General features: G+C 38.0%; 1 protein-coding gene across 4 annotated transcripts in view; it reads right to left on the bottom strand.

Annotated features, from left to right (window-relative positions):
• The window catches only part of CCDC91 (coiled-coil domain containing 91), a 411,994-nt gene that overhangs the window by 360,331 nt on the left and 39,653 nt on the right, over positions 1-12,010 (bottom strand). The window contains exon 1 of one of the 4 annotated variants that reach the window (XM_022577856.3): positions 6,668-7,323. The exons of the other annotated variants lie outside the window; for them this stretch is intronic. The gene's annotated coding sequence lies outside the window, so the exon portion shown is untranslated. Of the gene's footprint in view, positions 1-6,667; positions 7,324-12,010 lie in introns of those variants that run through there. 4 annotated transcript variants of the gene reach the window in all.

The following is a 12,010-nucleotide window of genomic DNA, read 5'->3' as shown; positions in this document are numbered from 1 at the left end:
TAAGAATAATGCAAGCTGAAAGACAATAAATTCACCTAGACTTTTCTATATTTGGCCACCCTAATGGTGCTATAATGTCCCTTTCCTAAAGTTCTGAAATAAATTAGGAGAAAGGAAAGAAGAAAACATACATATCTTCTCTAAGTACAATTAAAAACCTTAAATTACTCATTTCAATTCTTCTAGATAAAGTCCTCTAAACAAGAAATTCTAGATCTCGAAATACACTTGTCATTTTAAAAATATAAAGAAAAAACCCTACTAGGCTCTTAGGATATTAAGTCTTGGCGTGTCATCTCAGAACTCTTCCCCAAACAATTTGTCACAAGTGAACAGGAACAAGCTGTACTAAGGATGTACAGAGATATTTCTTTAGTTGTTTGTGTTATCAGCTACCGATTTCCCACCATCACGTAAGAAACCCAAATGTATGTCAACAGGAGTCTGTCTGCAACTATAAAATCACTTTACATCAGTTGGCTTCAGAAGTTAGTACCCTATGGAAAGTCCATTTAAAATTTTACCTGGCACATACATGCTAAAATATCTTGTTTGCTGTTTGAAGCCACACTAGATTACAACCCACAGAGACAGGACTTCTAGTTTATTTCTCACAACCCGCATATACAAAACCCAAAATCGCAACATAGAAAAGTGTTGTTAAAATTCTGTAATAACAGTAAAGCAAAATAGTTCACCACAGAGTTCTTTTCTTAGGAATTTTTTAAAGCCTCTGTATTCATAATATACAACACTTCAACATCTAAATTAAGTATTTCAAACATACAAGGCTCACCTTGGAACTCTAATGTAAGAGCTGTTTTAGGTTATGAATCAAACCTAACCTAGCTCAAACACTGAAAATTGAATAATGCCATGATTGCTTAATATGAACATGATATCAAATTCTATAATTATTTCATGGTTTATTAACAATATATTTCATACTCAATTCAAAATGGAAATCAGTCTTGTGCTTCTTTATAGGCACCTACTCCATGTGACTTCAAGAATTAAGACTGTCATGCAGCATCACAGAGAGCTGATGTGTTGCAGCTGCATCACTTCAGAAACATCAGAATCTAGTACCGAGCTTTGCCCGTAATAGTGAATAAATACCACTTTGAGTCAATATTATGGTCCCTCGCTGCTATACGGAATTCAAACCATGCAACCCTCACTGTCATATCGATGTTTTCAATATTACCAAAAACCAATAAGCAAAAGTATTACTCAAAAAACACTTGGGATATTTGGAAGGTGAAACAATATGGGTTAAAGTTTTCTCAGTTATGAAGGTACATCTGGAAACTCCTTTAGTTTTCAACTTAAGAAATACTTCATAAAATACAGTGGCCAATTTCCCTGCCTTAGGAAATAAAGTATAGAGAGTCCTCAAATTACGTATATACTTTACACATGAACTATTCAGGGAATGGAATAGATTTTTTCATTGTATGCAGTGAGACTTCCATCTTCTCTTTCCACTTTTCATCCTCACCACTACCATGCAATGTTAAAGCAATACATGTTGTTAAATACTCATTTCAGAAAAGAACGAACAGATACAAAGAAAACTACAAAAGTTTAGCCTTGATAAAAAGTCAACAAAGATAAGAAACAACAGGTATCTTCAAATATGTTAAGACAGAACTCTCAGCTAACGAAATGAAATGCTCTTGACCCACAAGGCCTATAATCATTTTGTCAACCCACACCCTTCCCTCCATGCTTCTTCTAGCCGTAAGGGTAGACAACCTACGCCAAGCTACATATCTCAGCCATAATAATTATTCCTAAGGATAAGAAACTGACTCCAGCTGGATCAATCAATCTTTCCTCGGGATATCTGCAACTAGAAATAGAAGGGAAAATCCCACACATCACAAAACTTTCCTCATCTTCTAAGTTCTAAACCCAATGCCTTAACTTACTCCTCAGCATGCAGGTTCAGTCCCACTTTAGAAATTTTGCCTGAACTATTCCCTAGAGTACTCTTCCTCCAGATATTTGCATGGCTGGCTATTTCTTGTGATTCAGGTCGCAGCTTTAATGCCCACTGTGGACAAAGGCATTAGTAAGCAGCCACTTAATCACTGTCATATCACCTTATTTTAACCCTCTGCATAGCACCACTTTAATATCCTTCTTTTTAATACTCACTGCTGTATCTCCAACACCTAGAATAGTGCCTGGCACAAACTATACACTCCATTCATAATTTGTTGAATAAGTGAAAACTGTGAAGAAATGAGCCCAAAGCCAACAGCCACAGTCTTATCCCCATGGAAAAGCCAGTCTGAAAGAATGAAGCCACTAAGGAAAGAGACAAAAGAAAACAAAGTAGAACTCCTTGAGGCATCTGAGTCTCTTCAGTCATCCCGAAGACCAGCTCCAACCCTGCCCATACTACAGTTTGATTATGTACATCAGAGGACTTTAAAAGGATGCACATACCACGCTGAGGAGGACTAGTGGGTATGTAAGATGATCCATCAGAATGTGAGAAGCAATACTACATCTAAAATGGATTTTGTATTATCCTTTGTTTTATAATGTACAGAATATATTAGTCATACATATACACAATGTACAGATAAATATACCCATACTGGATGTACATCTGATACCTAATAGAGGTGAACAATTGAAAAAGTCAGGAGACTATTATTGTTAATGAGGAAATATGTTTTTCTTAAGCTAGAATGTTTCAGGTTTCTTTCATTTCTAACCAAGAGACTTCTGAAATGTACTTAACACATATGTGATGCTCAAATGCTTGTAAAATGATGAATGCACATTCTTTACGGCTCCGGAGAACAAGTAAAAGCTAAAGGTGAACAGATTTCAAATCTACATCAAAAATAACTTTCTAGGGCTTCCCTCGTGGCGCAGTGGTTGAGAGTCCGCCTGCCGATGCAGGGGACACAGGTTCGTGCCCCGGTCCGGGAAGATCCCACATGCCGCGGAGTGGCTGGGCCCATGAGCCATGGCCACTGAGCCTGCACGTCCGGAGCCTGTGCTCCGCAACGGGAGAGGCCACAACAGTGAGAGGCCCGCGTACTGCAAAAAAAAATAAAATAAAAATAACTTTCTAAAATTTAGACCTGTCTAAAAGTAATCACTTCCTCTCCAATTATAAATTTCCCACTACTAGACAGGTTTAAGTAGAAGCCTAATAACCATTAGTAAAGGATACTTAGACATGATTTCTGCACTTGTGAGGTAGTCTATGTATCAAATGTTAACTTAGTGATACCAAGTCCTAGGGATATAATGATAAGTTTAGTCCTTGTCCCCTTGGAGATCACAATTTAACAGACCAGAAAGACACACGTGCAAACATTTATATAGTATACATCTCTATATACATGGTCCAGTGACAACAGAGGAATGTGGTGATTAATTGCATAGGTGGGAATATTTAAGTTAAACACTGAGGGATAAGTAAAAGTCATTTTTCCTGTTATGCAAGAAAGATGAGGGCATTCCTAACAAAGAACATGTGAGAAGGGACACGTATAGAAAGTACACAGTACAACAAACGCAAAATACAACAAATAAGGTGGAATTTGAGGATGATAAGTGGCCTATGGTGAGAGAATATCCACAAATGAAGCTGCTGGATAAGTGGCTAGGAGCCAAAATATAAAGGGTCATACCAAGGAGTTTGGAAAGAGCCACAGAATAATAAAAATAACTATCTTAGAGTGTTCTATTTTGTTCCAGACAGACACCTAAACTCTTTAGACACTCTAGCAGTTTCAATTCTCACAAGATCCCTATCATTATCTACACTGTTTAAATAAGGAAACAAGCTAGAGACAGACCAAGTAATTTGACTAAAATCACAGTTACATTAGTGTCAGAAACAAAATTTACTGAAGAATTCTGAGAAGGGATGTGTAATATGAAGGTGTTTGAATAAGTAATATGTATTTTAGAAAAACAGTTATGAGGCAATGTGGATAATGGTATAGAAGTAGGATTGGGTAGTCTTAGGGAAATGCAACAGACAAATATAATCTAAATGAGAGCTACCGAGGCAGTGGGAATAAGGGAAAAAAACTAAAGGACTTCACTGGTTTCTAGCTTGAGCAAGCAGGTGGAAAAGTAAGTTTGGGTGGAAGACATGAGGCAGAAAATGAGGAGATGAGGTATAAAATGATTAGGTTGAGCTTAGGCAATATGGACACATTTAGTTTGAGGTTTCAATAAAAAAAGCAAAGGGAAAAGGTCCAATAGGAAGTTACCTAGAAAGAGTTCTTTCTAAAGACAGGTGGGAAGACTGGCTAGAATAAGTATATTTAGAAATTATCAATATACATAGAGCAGTTAAAAAATTAGGCCAAGCAAAGTAGAAAATATCCATGAGTCCATACTGATATTAAATAAATAAATGTGTAAGTAAGTAGCGGGAAATTGATTAATGTTCCTTTCTGAAGAATTCCAAATCATTTATACAGATGCCGCACCCTCACGGAGGTGGAACTCCTCACCCCTTAAGTATAGGCTGCAGATGGTGACTTCCTTCTGGAGAGTACAATACAGAAAGGAGGAAAAGTAAGAATAACTTTAAAACAGAGAAGCCTGACAAAAACCACCTCAGCCAGATGATCCAAGTCAATATCAACAATAACTCATGACGACAGTATGTACCCTTGACATATCATGACAAAAATGGCACTTTACCTCTGTAGTCTTTATCCCCAAAACCCATAACCCTACTCTAAACATGAGAAAAACCACAACCTCAACTGAGGGACAATCTACAAAATATGTGACCAGTGCTTCTAAAAACAAGCTGTCATGGTCATCAAAAAGAAGTAAAGTTTAAAAAAAATAAAACAGCATAAGAGGAACCTAAGGACACATGACCACAAAATGTAATATGGTATTGATCTCAAGAAGACAGCAGCGAGCAGTGGCTTGAAACAAGATCTTAGCTCCCTACCCAGGAACTGAACCTGGGTAGCCTGGGTGAAAACCAGGAATCCTAGCCACCAGTCCACCAGGAGCTAGAGGCTAGAAGCAAAGTTGCCCTGGCTCTTGTCCCCATTGAAAAATGAATTTCTCAAGGAAGCAAAAACTGTAAAAACAGGTACAAAGTTTATTATTAAAGACACAGCACAACAAGTGGGAGAGCACACAGAGAAACAGTTTGTTTATTTAAGACAGAAGCAAGGTAGAGATACACACCGGGAGAGAAAGGGCGTGGGCATCCTCCCTAATGAAGAGGAGTGCACCAGAAAGGCGATTCAAATCACTTGTATGTGAGGGTTCTTCCTGGTCTTTGTTTACCTTTGGTCAATTATCTCATTTCTTTTCCACATCTGACCTGTCCTAGGGCCCTCCCTGACATGTGTGCGCATCTTTTTGCCAAGATGAATTCCAGTGCAGAGGCCTGTGAGGAGGTTGACACCACCTATTATGGGGTGGCACCCCCCACCCTTGGCCCCCAAGGAGACTTTCTGAGCATGGAGAGCTGGGGAGGTCTCCTTGACCGCAAGGATGAGCCATATGTGGTCTCTTTCAAGGATGAGCCATATGTGGTCTCTTTATCTTTTATCCAAGCAGGACTCAGCTCCTCCTTGCTCTTGCTCTTATCTTTATCTTAGAGTATTTCTCCAAAGGGGACGGATTCCAGCTATTCAGCCTGGGGCCCATCTATCTCCTGCCTCAGTATCCTTTATGAAAATCTGGAATAGAAAAAGGGCAGTAGACAAAAACTACAAAAATCTGAATAAAGTATGGACTTCAGTTAACAATTATGTATGAACATCGGTTCGTTAATTTTAACGAATGTAGCATTAATGGTGTAAGTTATTCATAATAGGAAAAACTGAGTATGGAGTATATGAGAACTCTCTGTATTATCTTCACAATTTTTCTCTAAGTCTATTCTAAATAATGAAGTTTTTCTTTAAAATCAGGCCAAGAAGAAAACCATTACTATTCAAGAGATACATAGAGGAAAATAAATCGGCAAAAGAAATTTAAAAGGAATGATCATATAGAAAGATAGAATGATACCCTAAAAGTCATAAGAAAAAAAGTGTACAAGAATAAAAACAGGTATAATATAATACAGGTCAAAGAAGATAAGGAATGAATACAAACCACTGGATACAGAAGGTCACAGGTAAAAGAAAAGTTCAGTGGAGATGCAAGAATGAAAGGTAAAAAACAGTGCTTTATCTTGCCTATGAGCCACAATTTTTTGATTTTCTCAGTCAAAAATCTCTTAAAAGATTCTCCTAGTTTCAATTCTATTGTAAGTGTTCCTTTTTCCCTGAATTCATATCAGTTTAGTCACCAAAACATAATTCTTATTGAGTCTTCTTTCACAGTGAAAAGTATTAGGAGATGCATCAGATAGCATACTTTAATCTGGAAGTAACAGAAAATTCCAAAAGGAAACTGGCTTAAGCAATAAGGAAATGCATAACCATTATCTCATATGACAAGAAGTATGGGTAGAGCAGGCTCTAAACACTACAAGTCAGAGCTTCAGAAATTCTCTGTAATTCCCTTGGACCTGACCTCCTATGTGTAACTTCATCCACAGGCTGGAAGTAAAAGCAAAATAGTTTGAGACTGTGATCTGCTCATCTTTGAACCTATCACTAGCAAAGGAAGGGAAGTACCATGTTTCACTTAGACTTACTAGAATCAATTCTGGAACTCGGAATGAAGACTCCTTTCTCTGAGTCAAGTGAAGGAAGACTCCTTTCTCTGAGTCAAGTGAAGGAGGGTTAGATACCTGAACAAACAGGTTCTGTTAGAAAGGTAGATAGGAGAGGAATAATGTTAAACACGCAATCAGGTAAAGTAGCAGGATACAAAATTAATGCACAGAAATCTCTGGCATTCCTATATACTAATGATGAAAAATCTGAAAGTGAAATCAAGAAAACACTCCCATTTACCATTGCAACAAAAAGAATAAAATATCTAGGAATAAACCTACCTAAGGAGACGAAAGACCTGTATGCAGAAAATTATAAGACACTGATGAAAGAAATTAAAGATGATACAAATAGATGGAGAGATATACCATGTTCTTGGATGGGAAGAATCAACATTGTGAAAATGACTCTACTACCCAAAGCAATCTACAGATTGAATGCAATCCCTATCAAACTACCACTGGCATTTTTCACAGAACTAGAACAAAAACTTTCGCAATTTGTATGGAAACACAAAAGACCCCGAATAGCCAAAGCAATCTTGAGAACGAAAAAAGGAGCTGGAGGAATCAGGCTCCCTGACTTCAGACTATACTACAAAGCTACAGTAATCAAGAGAGTATGGTACTGGCACAAAAACAGAAAGATAGATCAATGGAACAGGATAGAAAGCCCAGAGATAAACCCATGCACATATGGACACCTTATCTTTGATAAAGGTGGCAGGAATGTACAGTGGAGAAAGGACAGCCTCTTCAATAAATGGTGCTGGGAAAACTGGACAGGTACATGTAAAAGTATGAGATTAGATCACTCCCTAACACCATACACAAAAGTAAGCTCAAAATGGATTAAAGAGCTAAATGTAAGGCCAGAAACTATCAAACTCTTAGAGGAAAACATAGGCAGAACACTCTATGACATAAATCACAGCAAGATCCTTTCTGACCCACCTCCTAGAGTAATGGAAATAAAAACAAAAATAAACAAATGGGACCTAATGAAACTTCAAAGCTTTTGCACAGCAAAGGAAACCATAATCAAGACCAAAAGACAACCCTCAGAATGGGAGAAAATATTTGCAAATGAAGCAAATGACAAAGGATTAATCTCCAAAATTTACAAGCAGCTCATGCAGCTCAATAACAAAAAAACAAACAACGCATTCCAGAAATGGGCAGAAGACCTAAATAGACATTTCTCCAAAGAAGATATACAGAATGCCAACAAACACATGAAAGAATGCTCAACATCATTAATCATTAGAGAAATGCAAATCAAAACTACAATGAGATATCATCTCACACCAGTCAGAATGGCCATCATCAAAAAATCTAGAAACAATCAATGCTGGAGAGGGTGTGGAGAAAAGGGAACACTCTTGCACTGCTGGTGGGAATGTGAATTGGTTCAGCCACTATGGAGAACAGTATGGAGGTTCCTTAAAAAACTACAAATAGAATTACCATATGACCCAGCAATCCCACTACTGGGCATATACCCTGAGAAAACCAAAATTCAAAAAGAGTCATGTACCAAAATGTTCATTGCAGCTCTATTTACAATAGCCCGGAGATGGAAACAACCTAAGCGCCCATCATCGGATGAATGGATAAAGAAGATGTGGCACATATATACAATGGAATATTACTCAGCCTTAAAAAGAAATGAAATTGAGCTATTTGTAATGAGATGGATAGACCTAGAGTCTGTCATACAGAGTGAAGTAAGTCAGAAAGAAAAAGGCAAATACCGTATGCTAACACATATATATGGAATTTAAGGGGAAAAAATGTCATGAAGAACCTAGGGGTAAGACAGGAATAAAGACGCAGACCTACTGGAGAACAGACTTGAGGATATGGGGAGGGGGAAGGGTGAGCTTTGACAGGGCGAGAGAGAGTCATGGACATATACACACTAACAAACGTAGTAAGGTAGATAGCTAGGGGGAAGCAGCCGCAAGGCACAGGGATATTAGCTCGGTGCTTTGTGACAGCCTGGAGGGGTGGGATAGGGAGAGTGGGAAGGCGGGAGACGCAAGAGGGAAGACATATGGGAACATATGTATATGTATAACTGATTCACTTTGTTATAAAGCAGAAACTAACACACCATTGTAAAGCAATTATACCCCAATAAAAATGTTTAAAAAAAAAAAAAAAACACGCAATCAACAGTTAGCCAATACAGGAGGTTCTTATTTGCATAATTTCCTACCTTTGGGGAAGTTTTTAAATTTCCTTTAATACGATGAAAATACACTTCAATAAAATAATGGCCAAATAGTTTCCTTCTTCAAATAACCAAGTGACAACCTCAGAGACAGTCAGTACTGCTTTATAGGTCAAGAGGAAGAATGTGGTATAAATTTGTAAATTTGTAAATTTATCTTATCACTCAAATTTATATCAGAAAAATAAAATGTGTTTGGGTATTTTAAAACCAGGGACTTGATTTCATTTTACTCTTCAAAATTGTTATTTTGTTGGAGGTAAGATGTTAAGAGATCCTAAGGTAGTAGAAAGAGCACTAAGAGCCCTGGGCTCTAGCCCTAACTCTTCCACTAAATTACAGTGTTATCACAGATGGTCACCTAATCTTTGTCGGTTTCAGTTTTCCCTTCTGTTAAAGTAGAAAGTTCAGGTCATCTCCAAATCTTCTTTCTAGTTAATTCCTAATTATAAATAATATTCACTTGTTAACTAGCATACTTATGCAGACTATATAAAGTTGTAAATCTGCGCTAGCCAAATACTCAAGATGCCTTCCAAGGCTACATACAAGCCAATGACATGAAGCTTTTCCTATAAAACTTCACTTTTACGAAAATCTTCACCACTGCCAGCAATGCAAATAGCATGATGTTACAATTTTGAAATAACTCAAAAATTCCGTTTAACTTCTCTTTAAACCCAAATTCACTATTGAAAGGTTTCAGTACACCTACAGAAGCAAACCGTCACTGTTGGACAGGGAATGGAAAACGACAAAAACGTAACCACTTTGAAATTCAATTAAAGACAAGATATCTAACCACTAACCCTAAATGAAGAAGATGAAAATTAAAGCACAATGAGAAAGCTGGAATTCAAGTCATAATCAGAAATAGGAATTCTATATAGAATAGGAAATGGGGGGGAAATAATCCCCAAAAGTAAAACCAACATATAGACCTAAAAGAAATTAAATATCTCATGAATTTCTTTTAAAGACTATTATTTAGATAAAATTGATAGAAATAATTTCCAAAAACAGGTTGATGACAGTGAGAAACAGGAGAGGAAACCATTACCCTGTCCTTTGGGAACTTCAAATTAATGAATCTTGGCAAACCAGACAAAAATCATACGGGATGACTTGATAAAACCCCATGACTTAAGCCAACTGCATTATGACCCGGAGTTGGTTCTTCTCAAAATTATTAATAATGAAAAATACTTACACAGGATACACATGATTGCCAGGAAAAAAAAAATGCACTTCTTTGAAACAGTTTTTAAAACAACAAACCACCCACAGAAACCACATGGGCACAAAATGAAATGATTCTGGTCACTGATTTGTAGAAGAGCATTTAAGCACTCCCCAAGTGAAAAGACTCAGCTTTAGCCTCTCTTTCTAGGACAAGCAGAACATCCATGAAAACACCTGATCTGGACCTACCAAGAAAACAGTGCAAACATACCTGCACTGGCCTGAGTTTCAAGAGAAATAACTTTCTCCAAGGAGAGCCTAACAGTTTTAAGAGACCACTTCCTTGTTTTAAGAAGACATTTTTTGTTTCCTCACAGTAAGAATTTATATAAAGCTTAAAAACTCCTCAAAATAAAATAAAGTAAAACAAATCTCAAAGTACTTAACATTATAATATTAATGACATAAATTAAAATCTCCTGGAAGCACCACTCTCTACTATCAGTAGCAATAGCATTAATATGTGAGGAATACTCAGTTTATCCAATTATGTAATAATACCCTAGTGAAATAGTATACCAGAGAGGTACATTTCAAAAGAGGAAGGAATAAATATGGAGGAAGGGATATTGCTCAGGAGACAGGCAAACTATGTGGGTTGCATATAGCTGCACTGGAACCCTAGAAGCTAAGCTGGGTACATTAAATAGGTATGAGGTCCAGAAAAAGGAAGCCAAATGAAACCAGAGCCAACACAGTCTAGAACAAAGCACCGCCTAGGGTAAAATGCAAAGACTACATAAAAACTCCACTTATGTACAGAAATATCAGATAGGTACTACATATATTAACAGAAAACAGAAAGTTAATCTTGACCCTCAACACCACTAAAAATTCATCCACACCTTTAAATAAGTAGGAAAAAAAGGGGGACTTGCCATGGCCTATATTATATAGTTTGTAAAGGACATAAAGAGAACACAATAAAAACCAGGCAGCAGGGCTTCCCTGGTGGCGCAGTGGTTGAGAGTCTGCCTGCCGATGCAGGGGACACGGGTTCGTGCCCCGGTCTGGGAAGATCCCGCATGCCGCGGAGCGGCTGGGCCCGTGAGCCATGGCCGCTGAGCCTGCGCGTCCGGAGCCTGTGCTCCGCAACGGGAGAGGCCACAACAGTGAGAGGCCCGTGTACCGCAAAAAAAAAAAAAAAAAACAGGCAGCAATGCAAGAGCTACAAGTTTACATATATCTGCACACACATTCTTCACAGTGCTTTCAATTTCCTGATACAATGCCATAAAAACTGGGGATTTTTTCCTCCTCTACTTTGGCTCTATGTAAGGTGCTGACTTTTCCCTTGGATAGGCTGGCAAAACTCAGTTTGTCAAAGCCTGCATATTGAAGAACACATATAATTTCCAGAAGAAATAAAGAAAGAATGGAAAAATAGATGAGTTTCCAAAAGAAACAATTTTAAATTGTGTATATCTATAGCCCTCATGCTTTAGAAATGATGTCACTGGTGGTATTTGGTACCACATGCATGAATCCTAAAAAGACCAAAGCATTGAAGCCATCCAAGTACAACTGTAGCTATCTTAGTATAGTTTGAAGACAATGAAAAAGGTAATAATACCAAAGATGGAAAGCCCTGGGATTGTTACCTAGTCAGAAAGAAAACATATCTGAAGAAAGATTAGATCTGACTCATTTCAGAAAATGAACAGGGAAGGGCTTCCCTGGTGGCGCAGTGGTTGAGAGTCCGCCTGCTAGTGCAGGGGACACGGGTTCGTGTCCCGGTCCGGGAAGATCCCACATGCCGCAGAGCGGCTGGGCCCGTGAGCCATGGCCGCTGAGTCTGCGCATCCGGAGCCTGTGTTCCGCAACGGGAGACGCCACAACAGTGA

Source organism: Delphinapterus leucas, chromosome 11 (genome assembly GCF_059928025.1).
Source record: "Delphinapterus leucas isolate spDelLeu-1000000601 "Yukka" chromosome 11, BTC_Dleu_Yukka2, whole genome shotgun sequence".
NCBI classification, from domain to species: domain Eukaryota; kingdom Metazoa; phylum Chordata; class Mammalia; order Artiodactyla; family Monodontidae; genus Delphinapterus; species Delphinapterus leucas.
This window is presented reverse-complemented; position numbering and strand designations above follow the sequence as displayed.